This window comes from Sus scrofa, chromosome 13, assembly GCF_054392235.1.
Source record: "Sus scrofa isolate SSC_HxYL_T2T_F1_AM1 chromosome 13, Sscrofa_HxYL_maternal_Yorkshire_Landrace_v2.0, whole genome shotgun sequence".
Classification (NCBI taxonomy): domain Eukaryota; kingdom Metazoa; phylum Chordata; class Mammalia; order Artiodactyla; family Suidae; genus Sus; species Sus scrofa.
This window is the reverse complement of record NC_139395.1, coordinates 131,085,419-131,100,820: the sequence shown is the minus strand read 5'-3', so window position 1 is coordinate 131,100,820 and position 15,402 is coordinate 131,085,419. Positions and strand designations below refer to the sequence as shown.

At 42.3% G+C, this 15,402-nt stretch overlaps 2 protein-coding genes across 24 annotated transcripts in view; one reads left to right on the top strand and one right to left on the bottom strand.

Moving 5' to 3' along the window:
* The window catches only part of LOC106505748 (uncharacterized), a 1,225,997-nt gene that overhangs the window by 311,235 nt on the left and 899,360 nt on the right, over positions 1-15,402 (bottom strand). The gene's annotated exons all lie outside the window — the stretch shown is intronic.
* Positions 1-15,402, top strand: part of LOC106505750 (uncharacterized) — a 742,696-nt gene that overhangs the window by 665,985 nt on the left and 61,309 nt on the right. The window lies entirely within an intron of this gene.

Below are 15,402 nucleotides of genomic sequence, written 5' to 3'. Positions count from 1 at the left end.
CTCAGAAAGACCGTCTGAGATCTTTTCCCAAGTCGGCCAGGCTTGTTGCAGCTTTTCTGGGCTGCAGGGGGTCCTGCCTGGAGCTGGCAGTCCTATACAGCTGGTCCACTAGGTCTCAGCACCCCCTGGGGTCTTGGGCGGGTAGCAGGGCCCTTGGAGGCTCAAGAGGCTCCTCCCCAGGACAGCCTGACTCAGAAAGACCGTCTGAGATCTTTTCCCAAGTCGGCCAGGCTTGTTGCAGCTTTTCTGGGCTGCAGGGGGTCCTGCCTGGAGCTGGCAGTCCTATGCAGCTGGTCCACTAGGTCTCAGCACCCCCTGGGGTCTTGGGCGGGTAGCAGGGCCCTTGGAGACTCAAGAGGGTCCTCCCCAGGACAGCCCGACTCAGAAAGACCGCCTGAGATCTTTTCCAGATTCGGCCAGGCTTGTTGCAGCTTTTCTGGGCTGCAAGGGGTCCTGCCTGGAGCTGGCAGTCCTATGCAGCTGGTCCACTAGGTCTCAGCACCCCCTGGGGTCTTGGGCGGGTAGCAGGGCCCTTGGAGACTCAAGAGGCTCCTCCCCAGGACAGCCCGACTCAGAAAGACCGTCTGAGATCTTTTCCCGATTCCGCCAGGCTTGTTGCAGCTTTTCTGGGCCGCAGGGGGTCCTGCCTGGAGCTGGCAGTCCTATGCAGCTGGTCCACTAGGTCTCAGCACCCCTTGGGGTCTTGGGCGGGTAGCAGGGCCCTTGGAGACTCAAGAGGCTCCTCCCCAGGACAGCCCGACTCAGAAAGACCGTCTGAGATCTTTTCCCAATTCGGCCAGGCTTGTTGCAGCTTTTCTGGGCTGCAGGGGGTCCTGCCTGGAGCTGGCAGTCCTATGCAGCTGGTCCACTAGGTCTTAGCACCCCCTGGGGTCTTGGGCGTGTAGCAAGGCCCTTGGAGACTCAAGAGGCTCCTCCCCGGGGGAGCCCGTCTCAGAAAAACCGTCGGAGAATTAGGTCGATCTATTCACGGCCTGGCTAGGCTTGTTCTAGCTTTTCTGGGCTGCAGGCCTTTTCTAGGGGGCTGGTGGTGTTTGGTGCTGCTCTGTGGAAGTGTAGCCCCTCCAAAGGGCAAGCAGGCCTGTGCAGGGAGAGCCCCTGCGGTGGTAGGCTTCAGGCAATTGTTGAGGCCAGCCCTCCTGGATGGCAGGCAGCCCCAGGTTCGGCGAGAGCGTAGGGGGTGGCGGGGGTGGGGGGAGGGAATGCACTGGGAAGCACAGCTTTCTGCTAGCTAGCGGGCCTGTAAGCTTGTTGTGGCGTGGGGGGTATTCTATGGGGACCCACCCCTTCTTCTCTCCCCTCCCCAGCACGGGCGCAGACCAGGCTCTTCTCCCAGGTTCCCTCTGAGGCGGCTTTCCACTTCCCCGCCCCTAGAGTATTGCTCCCTTCCTCTGGGACAGCTTTGTTTTCTAGTCTCCCAGGCAGTCTCTGCCCCGTCAAATGGTTTAGAGACCTCCCAAGCAGTTTCCGCTCTTCCCCGCCCCCCTAGCCCGGGGACTAATCTCTGGAGCCGAGGTCTCGGTGCCCAGCCCCCCCCCCCCAGGCGTCCCCCGGCCCTTTCTTGGGGACTAACCTTCGGAGGCGAGGTCTCGGTGCCCAGCCCCAACCCAGGCGTCCCCCGGCCCCCTCTCGGGGACCAACCTTCAGAGCTGAGGTCTCGGTGCCCAGCCCCCACCCAGGCGTCCCCCGGCCCTTTCCCGGGGACTAACCTCTGGAGCCGAGGATTCGGTGCCCAGCCCCCACCCAGGCGTCTCAATTTTTGGTGACTGTGCCCGTAGTTCAGATGGTCCGTTGGGTTCTTGATCGTTTTTCCGTACTCCGACTTACTGCTACACTCTTCTCTGCATCTGGAGATTCCTCCGGTTCGTTTGATCTTTCCCCCGGTAGGAGACTTTCCAGGGTGCGGGATCCCTTTCTCCTCCGCAGTTCCCTTTCGGGAGCGCCCGTCCCGCTCGGATTCACCTTCTCTCACTCTCCTCTTTTCTCCCGTTCTGCCCAATAATGTCACGAACTTCTTGCCGTTATTGGAGTTTAGGTTCCTCTGCCAGCGATTGGTTGTTGTTCTGTGCGAGTCATTTCTTCTGTAGATGTGCTTTTTTTGTTGTGTTTGTGGGAGAGGGCGAGCGTGTCCCCCTACTCCTCCGCCATCTTGTCCTCTCCTGCCCCTAGTAATTTGATAGGGATTGCATTGAATCTGTGGACTGCCTTGTGTAGTATAGTCATTTTGACAACATTGATTCTTCCAATCCATCTTTCCATCAGTATCTTTCCATCTGTTTGTGTCATCTTTGATTTCTTTTATCAATATGTTATAGTTTTCAGAGTATAGATCTTTTGTCTCTTTAGGTAGGTTTATTCTCAGGTATTTTATTTTTTTGATGTGATGGTAAATGAGATGGTTTCTCTGATTTCTCTTTCTGATCTTTCATTATTAGTATATAGAAATGCAATCGATTTCTGTGTATTCATTTTGTATCCTGCAACTCTGCCAAAGTCATTGATAAGTTCTTACAGTTTTCTAGTGTTGTCTTTAGGGTTTTCTAGATATGGTATCATGTCTTCTGCAGTTGGTGTAGTTTTACATCTTCTCTTCCAATTTGGATTCATTTTATTTCTTTTTCTTTTCTGATTGCCTTGGCTAGGACTTCCAAAACTATGTTGAATAGTACTGGTGAAAGTGGACATCCTTGTCTTGTTCCTGATCTTAGTTGAAAAGTTTTCAGTTTTTCACCATTGAGAAGGATGTTAGTTGCGGGTTTTTCATATATGGTTTTTTATTATGCTAAGGTAGTTTCTCTCTATACCCACTCTCTGGAGAGTTTTTATCAGAAATGACTGTTTAATTTTCTCAAAAACCTTTTCTGCATCTGCATTGAAATGATCATACAGTTTTTATTTTTCAGTTTGTTGATGTGGTGCATTACACACTGATTGATTTGTGTATATTGAGGAATCCTTACATCCCAGGGATAAATCCCACTTGATCATGGTGTATGATCCTTTTAATATATATTTTGATTCAGTTTGCTAATATTTTGTTGAGGATTTTTGCACCTATGTTCATCAGTGTTATTGGTCTGTAATTTTCTTTTTTTTTTTTTTTTTTTTTTTTTTTGAGGCATCAGTGTCTGACTTTGGTATCAGGATGATGGTGACCACATAGCATGAGTTTGAGAGTGTTCCTCACCACCCCCTCCCATTTTTTGAAAGTGTTCCAGAATAGGTGTTACCTCTTCTCTGAATTTTTGAACAAATTTGCCTTTGTAGCCATCATGTCTTGGACTTTTGATTTTTGGAAGGTTTTTAATCACATTTTCAATTTTGGTACTTGTGACTGGTCTGTTCAAACTTTCAGTTTCTTACTGGTTCAGTTTTGGTTGGTTGTACCTTTGTAAGACTCTGTCCATTTCTTCTAGGTTGTCCATTTTATTGGCATTTGGTTGCTTATAGCAGTCTCTTATAATCCTTTGTATTTCTGTGGTGTCAGTTGTAATTTCTCCTTTTTCATTTCTAATTTTATTGATTTGAACTCTCTCCATTTTTTTCTTGATTAGTCTGACTAAAGGCTTATCAATTTTGCTGATCTTTACAATGAACCAACTTTTGGTTTCATTGATCTTCTCTATTGTTTTTTTATTTAATTTATTTCACTTTGATCTTTATGATCAATTTCCTTCTGCTAATTTTGGGTTTTGTCTCTTCTTCCTTCTCTAGCTTTTTTAGGTTTAGGTTTGGTTATTTGAGCTTTTTCTTCTTTGCTGATATAAGACTGTATTGCTATAAATTTCTTTCTCAAAACTGCTTTTGCTGTGTCCCATAGGTTTTGCGTTGTTGTATCTTCATTGTCATTTGTCTCTAAATATCTTTTGATTTACTCTTTGATTTCCTAATTATCTACTGGTTGTTCATCAGCATATTGTTTAGCTTCCAGCAGTTTGTGTTTTTTTGCTGTGTGTTTTTTTTGTTTTCATGTAGTTGATTTCTAGTCTCATAGCATTGTAATCAGAGAAAATACATGGGATAATTTCAACTTTTAAAAATTTACCAAGGCTTGATCTGTGGCCCAAGATGTGATCTATCCTGGAGAATGTTCCAAATGCACATGAGAAAAATGTATATTCTGCTGCTTTGGGGTGAAAAGTTCTATAAATATCAGTTAAGTCTTTCTGGTCTAGAGTGTCATTTAAGGCCTGTGTTTCCTTGTTGATTCTCAGTATGGATGATCTGTCCCTTTATGTAAGTGGGGTGTTAAAGTTCTCCAGTATTTTTGTTTTGCTGTCTATTTCTCTTTTTATGGCTGTCAGCAATTGCCTTATATATTGAGGTGCTCCTAGGTTAGGTACATATATATTTACAATTGCTATATCTTCTTTTTGGCTTGACCCTTTGATCATTATGTAGTGTCCTCCTTTATCTCTTGTGATGTTTTTTTGTCTGATATAAGTATTGCTACTCCTGCTTTCCTTTGATTTCCATTTCCATGCAGTATTTTCTTCCATCCTCTCACTTTTAGTCTGTATGTGTCCTTGAGTCTGAAATGTGTCTCTTATTAATAGCATATATATGGGTCTTGTTTTTGTTTTTGTTTTTAATTTTTTTTTCTTTTTGCCATTTCTAGGGCCACTTCCACAGCATATGGAGGTTACTAGGCTAGGGGTCGAAACAGAGCTACAGCCACTGGCCTATGCCAGAACCCAGCAATGTGGGGTCTGAGCCATGTCTGCGACCTACACCACAGCTCACAGCAACTCCAGATCCCCAACCCACTAAGTAAGGCCAGGGATTGAACCTGCAAACTCATGGCTCCTAGTCGGATTCGTTAACCACTGTGCCATGACGGGAACTCATGGGTCTTGTTTTTGTATCCACTTAGCCAGTCTGTGTCTTTTGGTTGGAGCATTTAATCCATTTACATTCAGTGTAATTATGGATAAGTATGTATCTATTACTATTTTGTTAATTGGTTTGGATTGTTAATTTGGGTCTTTTTTTCATCCCTTCTCATGTTGTATTCACTTGAATTATTGACTATCTTTAGTGTTATGTTTGAATTGCTTTTTCTTTCTTATGTGGCTGTCTATTATAGTTTTTGATTTTAATTTTGATATGATGATCTATGTGTATACAGAATTGTTTAGGGTTGTGGTTCTCTTATTTTCAAATTAACTTTTGATGTCCTACATTTGTTTTCTCCTCTTCTCATGTCTGCTAGTTTTGATATCATACTTGTCAGTGGGTTATTTTCTACCTCTATATCATCTTTGTCTTTACTAGTAAGTTTTATCAATTGAAATTTTCTTGTTTCTAATTGTTGCTTTTTCTTTTCTGCCTAAAGTTCTATAGTTGTTGTAGAGCTGGTTTGGAGGTGCAGAATTCTTTCAGCTTTTGCTCATCTGAAAAGCTTTTGATCTCTCCATTGAATCTAAATGAGAGCCTTTCTGGGTGTAGTATTCTTATTTCTAGGTTCTTCCTCTTCATCGCCTTAAATATATCTTTCATTCCCTTCTAGCTTGAAGAATCTCTGCTGAAAGATCAGTTGTTTTCCTTATACAGGTTCCTTTGTATGTTATTTGTTGCTTTTCTCTGTGGCTTTCGATATTTTTCTTTGTATTTAATTTTTGTCAGTTTGAGTAGTATGTGTCTCTCTGTGTTTCTCTTTTGGTTTATCCTGTGTGGTATTCTCTATGCTTTCTCAATGTATTTCCTTTCCCATAATAAGGAAGCTTTTGGCTATAATCTCTTAATATTTTTGCTAGCCCTTTCTCTATCTCTCTTCTCTTTCTGGAACGGCTGTGAAATGAATGTAGATACATTTAATGTTGTCCCAGAGATCTCTTAGACTCCTCAGTTCTTTTCATTCTTTTTGCTTTTCTTTTTTTTTTTATTTCCTTCTCTCTTTTTTTGTATTTATTTAAACTTTTTTTTTTATTTTTAGGTTTTTACACAATTTTAAAAGGTTACACTCCATTTATAGTCATTACAAAATATTGGCTCTATTCCACATGTTGTAAAATATATTCTTGTACCCTATCTTATACCGAATAGTTTATACCTCCCATTCCCCCACCCCTGTTTGACCCTCCTTTCCCTTTCCCCACTGATAACCAGCAGTTTGATCTCTGTGAGTGTGCTACTTTTTTTGTTATATTCACTAGTTTGTTGAATTTTTACATTTCACACATGACTGATATCATACACTATTTGTCTTTCTCTGTCTGACTTACTTCACTTAGAATAATGCTCTCCAAGTCCATTTATGTTACTGCAAAGAGCAAAATTTTTGTTCTTTTTTATGACTGCATATATGTACCACATATTCTTTATCCATTCATCTTTTTTTTTTTTTAAGGCAGTAACACTGCCCTGCTTTTTTCTTTTCTTTTTTTTTTATTGGGTTTTTTTTTTTTTTTTTTTTTTTTTTTGCACTGTACAGCATGGGGACCCAGTTACACATACATGTATACATAATTTTCTCTCCCATTGTTGTGTTGCAATGTAAGTATCTAGACATAGTTCTCAGTTCTACACAGCAGGATCTCATTGTAAATCCATTCCAAGAGCAATAGTTTGCATCCGTTAACCCCAAGCTCCAATCCCTCCCAATCCCTCCCCGTTCCCCCGGGGCAGCCACAAGTCTATTCTCCAAGTCCATGATTTTCTTTTCTGTGGAGAGATTCATTAATGCTGTATGTTACATTCCAGATAAGTGATATCATATGGTATTTGTCTTTCTCTTTCTGACTTATTTTACTCAGTATGAGAGTCTCTAGTTCCATCCATGTTGCTGCAAATGGCATTATTTCATTCTTTTTTATGGCTGAGTAGTATTCAGTTGTGTATATATACGTCTTCCTAATCCAAACATATGTCAATGGACATTTGGGTTGTTTCCATGTCTTGGCTATTGTGAATAGTGCTGCAATGAACATGCGGGTGCATGTGTCTTTTTTAAGGAAAGTTTTGTCCAGATATGTGCCTAACAGTGGGATTGCGGGGTAATATGGTAGTTCTGTGTATAGATTTCTAAGGTACCTCCATACTGTTCTCCATAGTGGCTGTACCAGTTTACATTCCCACCAACAGTGTAGGAGGGTTCCCTTTTCTCCACAAGCCCTCCAGCACTTGTTATTTGTGTACTTATTAATGATGGCCATTCTGATTAGTGTGAGGTGGTATCTCATGGTAGTTTTGATTTGCATTTCTCTAATAATCAGCGATGTTGAGCATTTTTTCATGTGCTTTTTGGCCATCTGTATATCTTCCTTGAAGCAATGTCTATTCAGGTCTTTTGCCCATTCTTCCATTGAGTGACTGGCTTTTTTGCTGTTGAGTTGTATAAGTTGTTTGTATATTTTAGAGATTAAGCCCTTTTTCGTTGCATCATTTGTAACTATTTTCTCCCATTCTGTACGTTGTCTTTCTGTTTTCTTTTGGGTTTCCTTGGCTATGCAAAAGCTTGTAAGTTTGATTAGGTTCCATTGGTTTATTTTTGCTCTTATTTCTATTGCTTTGGGAGACTGACCTGAGAAAATATTCATGAGGTTGATGTCAGAGAGTGTTTTGCCTACATTCTCTTTTAGGAGTTTGATGGTGTCTTGTCTTATATTTAAGTCTTTATGCCATTTTGAGTTTATTTTGGTGCATGGTGTGAAGGTGTGTTCTAGTTTCATTGCTTTGCATGCAGCTGTCCAGGTTTCCCAGCAATGCTTGCTGAATAGACTTTCTTTTTCCAGGTTTACGTTCTTGCCTTGTTTCTCAAGGATTAGTTGACCATGGTTATCAGGGTTTAATTCTGGGTTCTCTATTCTGTTCCATTGGTCTGTCTGTCTGTTTTGGTACCAGTACCACACTGTTTTGATGGCTGTGGCTTTGCAATATTGCTTGAAGTCTGGAAGAGTTGTGCCTCCTGCTTGGTTTTTGTTTCTCAGGATTGCTTTGGCAATTCTGGGTCTTTTGTGGTTCTGTATAAATTGTGGATTATTTGTTCTAGTTCTGTGAAAAATGTCCTGGGTAATTTGATAGAGATTGCATTGAATCTGTAGATTGCTTTGCATAGTATAGCCATTTTTACAATACTGATTTTTACAATCCATGAACATGGTGTATCTTTCCATTTCTTTACATCTTCTTTAATTTCCTTGATTAATGTTTTATAGTTCTCGGCATATAAGTCCTTTACCTCCAGGTATATTCCCAGGTATTTGATTTTTTGACCTGCAATTTTAAAAGGTATTTCTGTATTCCTTTTCTAATATTTCACTGTGAGTATACAGAAATGCAACTGATTTCTGAATGTTAATCTTATATCCTGCCACTTTGCTGAATTTTTTTATCAGTTCAGGTAGTTTTTGGCTTGAATCCTTAGGATTTTCTGTGTATAGTTATGTCGTCTTCATACAGTGGCAGTTTTATCTCTTCTCTTCCTATTTGGATGCCTTTTATTTCTTTTGGTTGTGTGATTGCTGTGGCTAGGACTTCCAGCACTATGTTGAATAACAGTGGTGAGCATGGACATCCTTGTCTTATTTCAGATTTTAGTGGAAAGGCTCTCAGTTTTTCTCCATTGAGTATTATATTTGCTGTGGGTTTGTCATAAATGGCTTTGATTATGTTAAGGAACATTCCCTCTATACCCACTTTGGTGAAAGTTTTTATTATAAATGGATGTTGGACTTTGTCAGATGCTTTTTCTGCAGCTATTGAGAGGATCATATGGTTATTGACTTGTCTTTTGTTAATGTGGTGTATGACATAGATTGATTTGCGTATGTTGAACCATCCTTGTGAACCTGGGATGAATCCCACTTGATCACGGTGTACAATGTTTTTTATATGTTGTTGGATTCAGTTGGCTAAAATTTCATTGAGAATTTTTGTGTCTAAATTCATCAAAGATATTGGCTGAGAGTTTTCTTTTTTGGTGGTATCTTTGTCTGGTTTTGGAATTAGGGGATGGTGGCATCATGGAATGTCTTCGTGAGTGTTCCTTCTTCCTCAACCTTTTGAAAAATTTTAAGGAGGATGGGTATAAGTTTCTCTTTATATGTTTAGTATAATTCACCTGTGAAGCCATCTGGTCCTGGACTTTTATTTGTAGAGAGTGTTTTTATGACATATTCAATTTCATTTCTAGTGATCGGTCTGTTCAATTGGTCTATTTCTTCTTGATTCAGTTTTGGCCAGCTGTAAGATTCTAGAAAGTTGTCCATTTCTTCCAGATTGTCACATTTGTTGGCATATAATTGTTCATAGTATTCTCTTATTTTTTTTTTTTTTTTGTATTTCTGCAGTATCTGTTGTGATTTCTTCTTTTTCATTTCTAATTTTGTTTATTTGGGTTCTTTCTCACCTCTTCTTCTTGAGTCTAGCCAGAGGTTTGTCATTTTGTTTACCTTTTCAAAGGACCAACTCTTGGTTTTATTAATTTTTTCTGTTGTTTTTTTTGAATCTCTATTTCATTGATTTCCTCTTTCATTTTTATGATTTCCTTCCTTTTGCTGACTTTAGGTCTTTTTTGTTCTTCTTTTTCTACTTCATTTAGGTGGAGGGTTAAGTTGTCAATTTGAGATTTTTCTTCTTTTTTGAGGAAGGCCTGTATTGCTATGAATTTCCCTCTGAGCACTGCTTTTGTGGCATCCCGTAGATTTTGAGAGGTTGTGCCTTCACTATCATTTGTCTCGAAGTATTTTTTAATTTCCTTCTTGACTTTCTCATTGACCCATTGGTGTTTTATTAGCATGCTGTCTAGTCTCCATGTAGTAGGTTTTTTTTCTTATTTCTTTTCCTGTGGTTGATTTATAATTTCATGTCATTGTGGTCAGAGAAGATACTTGAAATAATTTCTTTATTCTTAAATTTGTTGAGGTTAGCTTTGTGCCCCAATATGTGATCAATTCTTGAGAATATTCCGTGTGCACTTGAGAAGAATGTGTATTCTGATTTGTTTGGATGTAGGGTCCTGAAGATGTCAATTAAATCTAACTTTTCTATTGTTTCCTTTAGGATCTCTGTTGCTTTATTGTTTTTCTGTCTAGGGGATCTGTCCATTGATGTGAGGGGGGTATTTAGGTCTCCTACTATGATTGTATTCTCATCAATATCTCCCTTTATGTCTGTTAATATTTGTTGTATGTATCTGGGTGCTCCTATATTTGGGGCATATATGTTGACGATAGTGACATCCTCTCCTTGGATGGATCCCTTCATCATTAAATAGTGTCCTTCTTTGTCTTTCTTTATGTCTTTTGTTTTAAAGTCTATTTTGTCTGATATGAGTGTTTCAAGTCCTGCTTTTCTGTCATGTCTATTGGCATGAAATATTTTCCCCCACCCTTTCACTTTCAATCTATATGTATCCTTTGTCCTAAGGTGAGTTTCTTATAGGCAGCATATTGAAGGTTTTTGTCTTTTTATCCAGTCATCCACTCTGTGTCTTCCGAGTGGATCATTCAGTCCATTGACATTTAAGGTAATAATTTATAGATGATTATTTATTGCCATTTTAAACCTCATGTTCCAGTTGATTCTATGATTCTCCATTCTTCCTTTCTTTTTTTGGTTAGATGGCCTCCAGTTATTTTCTGCTTGAGTACTTTTCTTTTCATTTTTTGTGAATTTAATGTTTGGTTTTGATTTGTGGTTGCCCTGTTTTTTAAGTATGTTAACCCCTTCCTATAATTGTGTGTTTTAGCCTGATGGTCCTGTAGGCTGAAACGCTTCATTACCATAACAAAATTTAAAGAAAAATTTAAAAAAGAATCTATTTCTTTCTTTACTTCCCTTGCCCACACTTTATGATTCTGATGTCTCTTTTTTTCTTATTAATTTTGTTTTATTTTAAACATCATGATTAGATCTGTATGCTGGCTTATTTGAGTGACTGCTATCTGATTTTTCTCCATCCTATTTTTTCCTTTTTTTTTTTTCTACTTTAGAGAAGTCCCTTCAGTATTTCTTTTAGAATGGGTTTTGTATTGCTGTATTCTTTTAGCTTTTGTTTGTTGGAAAAAATTTTTATTTCCCCTTTTGTTTTAAATGATATTCTTGCTGGATAGAGTATTCTAGGTTGTATATTTTTTCCTTTCAGTGCTTGCCATTCCCTCCTGGCCTGTAGAGTTTCTGTAGAGAAAGCAGCTGATAACCTTATGGGGGTTCCCTTACAGGTAACATTTTGCTTTTGTCTTGCTGCCTTTAGGATCCTCTCTTTATTATTAACTTTTGCTATTTTTATTATAATGTGTTTTAGTGTGGGTCTATTTGGGTTCAACTTGTTTGGGGCCCTGTGTGATTCCTGTATCTTGAAATCTGTATCCTTTAGATTTGGAAAGTTTCCAGCGTTAATTTCTTCAAATATATTTTCAATTCCGTTATCTTTTTCTTCTCCTTCGGGAATTCCTATTATGCATAGATTGGCCCACTTCATATTATCCCATAGGTCTCTTATATTGCTTTCATGTTTTTTCATTTGGTTTTCTGTCTGCTGTCCCATTTGGGTGATTTCCATCATTCTATATTCCACATGACTGATTTGTTCCTCTGCATTATTCATTCTGGTTTTTACTGCCTTTAGCTCCATTTGTATCTCTGCAAATGAATTTTCTGGTTTTTCTTGGCTCCTCCTTATATTTTCTAGTTCCTTTCTGACGGAGTCTGCATTACTGTTCATATCTTCTCTTAATTCCTTCAGTATTTTCGCTGTCTCCCTTTTGAACTCTAAGTCTGTCAGACTGCAGAGGTCTGTTTCATTGTTGACTGCTTTAGGTGAGTTCTCCTGTTGGTTTAACTGGGGGTGGTTTCTGAGCTTCTTCATCTTGCTTGTTATTTTCTTTTTGTGGTGGAGGTGCACTCCCCATGGCCACGCAGGGTTTGCCCTGGTGCTACTGTGGAGTGCTTCCTGAGGGCTGGTGGTGTTGGCTGGCCTTCTTTGTGTCAGTAGGGTGTTTCCCGAGCAAAGGAGGACTTCCTGAGGGTGGGTGGGACTAGCAGGACTACACCGTGTTGGTGGCACACTTCCCGAGGCCAGGCAGGGTTTGCCCAGGTGCTCCTGGGCTGTGGAGCTCTTCTCGAGGGTGGGTGGTGCTGGGTGGCTTGCTCTGCTGGAGCGTAGTGCTTCCCAAGGGCTGCCAGGGCTAGCCGGCTCACTCTGATACCAAGGAGCATTTCCCAAGGGTGGGCTGGGCTAGCCAGCTCAATCTAAGGCAAAGGAGTGCTTCCTGAGAGCGGGCAGAGGTAGCCGGCTTACTCAGAGACAAAAGAGCACTTCACTGGGGCAGACGGGACAGGCAGGTCTACACTGCAATGGAGGCAGACTTCCCATGACCAGGCAGGGATTGTCTCTGTGCTTCAGAGCTCTTCCAGGGGGTGGTTGCTCCACAGGAGTGCAGTGCCTCTAGAGGGTGGGAGGAGCTAGCTGGGTTGGTCCAAGGCAAAGGAGTCGCTTACAAGTCCCGGGGGGGAGCTCTTCCTTAGGTGAGTGATGCTGGGTGGCTGCTCTGCAGGAGTGCAGCACCTCCAAGGGCGGGCAGGCCGGGCTGGGGAAAGCCCCGGAGGAAGTTGGCTTCCTGTGAGTGGTGAGGCCAGTCCCCTGGGATGACAGGTGGCTTCTGGCCTTGTGCACACAGGGTGGAGGAGGGGGGGTGCACTGGGAAGCTCTGCTCTCTGCTAGCTGGTAAGCAAGTGTGTTTGGCGGGGCACAAGGAGTATTCTATGGTGGCCTGCCCCTCTTCCTCACCCCTCTCCAACACTGGCGCCTTGTCTCTCCTGCTGTTCAAGACCTTCTCCCAGGTTCCCTCTGTTGCGGCTTTCCACTCCCCAGCCCTTAGCGTGTTGTTCCCTTCACCTGTGATGCACCACTTCCTAATCCCTCAGGCTGTCTCCACATTGCCAACCCCAGCCCACTCCCGAGGACTAAACTCCAGAGCCTAGGTCTTGGTGCCCAGCCCCCACCCAAGTATCTCGGTTTGGGGGTACTATGCCAGTAGTTCAGATGACCTCTGCAGCTCTCACTGTGCTTTTCAGATCTCAGACCTACTGCTGCACTTTTCTCAGCATCTGGAGATCCCTCCAACTTGGTTGATCTTTCCATCATTTAGGTGACTTTGCAGGGTGTGGGTTCCCTTTCTCCTTCACAATTCCCTCTCAGGAGTGCTAGTGTGGTCCTGATTCCCCTTCTCTCTCTCTCTCTCCTCTTTTCTCTTGTTTTACCCAGTTATGTCACAAGATTCTTGCTGTTTTTGGAGGTTTAAGTTCTTCTGCCAGCATTCAGTTGCTGGTCTGTGTGAGTTCTTTAACATGTAGATGTGTTTTTTTGTTGTGTTTGTGAGAGAGGGCTAGTGCATCTTCCTACTCTTCCGCCATCTATCCCCTCTCTCTCTTTTTTTCTTTTTTGGTGACAGTGATTTCCATATTCTGTCTTCCACCTCACTTATTTGTTCTTCTGCCTGTTATCCTGTTGTTAATTCCTTCTAATTTATTCTTCATTTCAGATATTGTGCTCTCCATCTCCATCTGCTTGTTCTTTAGAGGTCTTCTAGCTCTTTGTTAAACGTCTCTTGCAACTTCTCTATCTGTGTCTCCAATTTTTTCCTCAAGGTCTTGGATCATCTATAGTATCACACTCTGAATTCTTTTTCAGGTAGATTGCTTATCTCCTCTTCATTTAGTTGTTTTTGTTTGTTTTTGTCTTGTTCCTTTGTCTGAAATCTATTTCTTTGTCCTCTCATATTGTCTAACTCTCTATATTTACTGTCTCCTTGATGATAGATATGCAGATACAGCAGGTGGTTCCTCGTCTTGGAGGTGGTAGTGGCTCACCTCTACCTAGAGTACTTGATGGGAGCAGTGATATTATGCTACCTCCCCTGGAGCTTGGTGGCTGTTAGGAATGGTATCCATGTGAGTGTTGGCAGTAGTTCATGGTTCGCATGATTACTTTTGTGGTGGCAGGGGAGTTGTTCATTGCTCACTCCTATGACCCCTCCTGCTTCCAGGTATCTCTTGGGATATTTTCATGTAATTTGCACCATCAGCAGTTGATCTTGCATGTCCTCCCTTTGCTGGGGAGGCTGTAGAGACCACTCTCCATGGCTAGGGGCGCAGGTGCCCAGTGGGTGTTCTTTGTAGCCCTAGAAGTAGGGGCTTCTCCCTAACTGTTGCTAAAAGGCTTTCTCTGTATCTGTAAGGCCCGTACCATTCCAGCAGTCCCTCCTCCAATAGGACTGATGGTAGAGTGCTCCTTGTAGCCATTTTGAAGTCAAAGTGTAGTCCATCAGGCTCCTCTCAGCTCCTTTGGCTAACTGTGCAATATATGCTGCTTCTGCAATCCCCTGCTTGATGGTTGTCAGGGATCATGGAGCTTGTGCTATCCCTGAGATCACTCTGCCAATCTGCTGGCTATTTATGTCTTCTTGGATGTGCGCATTGTTTCCAGGTTCACTGTGCCCCTTCCTTTTGAGGCTTTCCACCTGCCCACCTGGCCTCTTGTGACTCTCAGAATCCTTCATGCTATTTCCAAGTTCACTTTTCTGCCCTGATGCAGGTTACATCTCTTCACCTGCCCACCAGGCCTTTTGTACTCCCAGGTCCTTTTGCACTGTTTCTGAAGTAGCTTTACGGATTCAGTGGACCCTTCATAGCTCTCCATTGGCCCAGAAGGTCCCTTGTGGAGTTCCAGGATTCTTTGTGCTGCTTCCAAGATACCTTTCTCTACCCCCTAGATAGATTACAGTTCTGTGCCACCCAGGAGGCCCCCTGGACCGTCTGCTCTGATTCCCAAATCACTGTCTCCTGGGCAAATTTTGGCTCTGCACCCACCCAGAGGGCCCCTAGCAGACTCCCCAGATTTTTCTGTTTCAAGGTAGCTTTCTCCACCTGGTAGGGAGATTGTGGCTTTGTACCCACCCAGCAGACCCCGTGTGGAATCCTGCCTCTCCATGCTGCTTCAGAAATAACTTTCTCCACCCCATATGTAAAATTTCAATTCTACACTGGCACCAAAGGCCCTTTGTAGACTCCCAGGACTCAGGATTTTTCACAGTGTTTCCAAAATTACTTTCACCACCCCCTAAGCAAATTGCGGCTCCCCATCTGCCCAGGGGGCTCCTTGAAGAATCCTGCCCATCCACGTTGTTTCCAAAAATCACTCTCTGTTCCCTAGGGAAAATGGGGCTCTTCACCCACACACTGGCCCATCCATGGTTCCTCGAGCCTTCTGCACTGTAACAGCAGTTGCTTTAGTGTTGCCCTGCCTCAATGCAGGCTGGGGTTGTGTGTACTGTGCTATTCCCTAGTTCCCTCTGTTTGCTCCAAGGGTTCCCTCTGCTTGCTCCATTTTCTCTGTAGCCTTAAGGGCTGTGGGCAGCTCCACAATTATCCTTACGCAGCTAC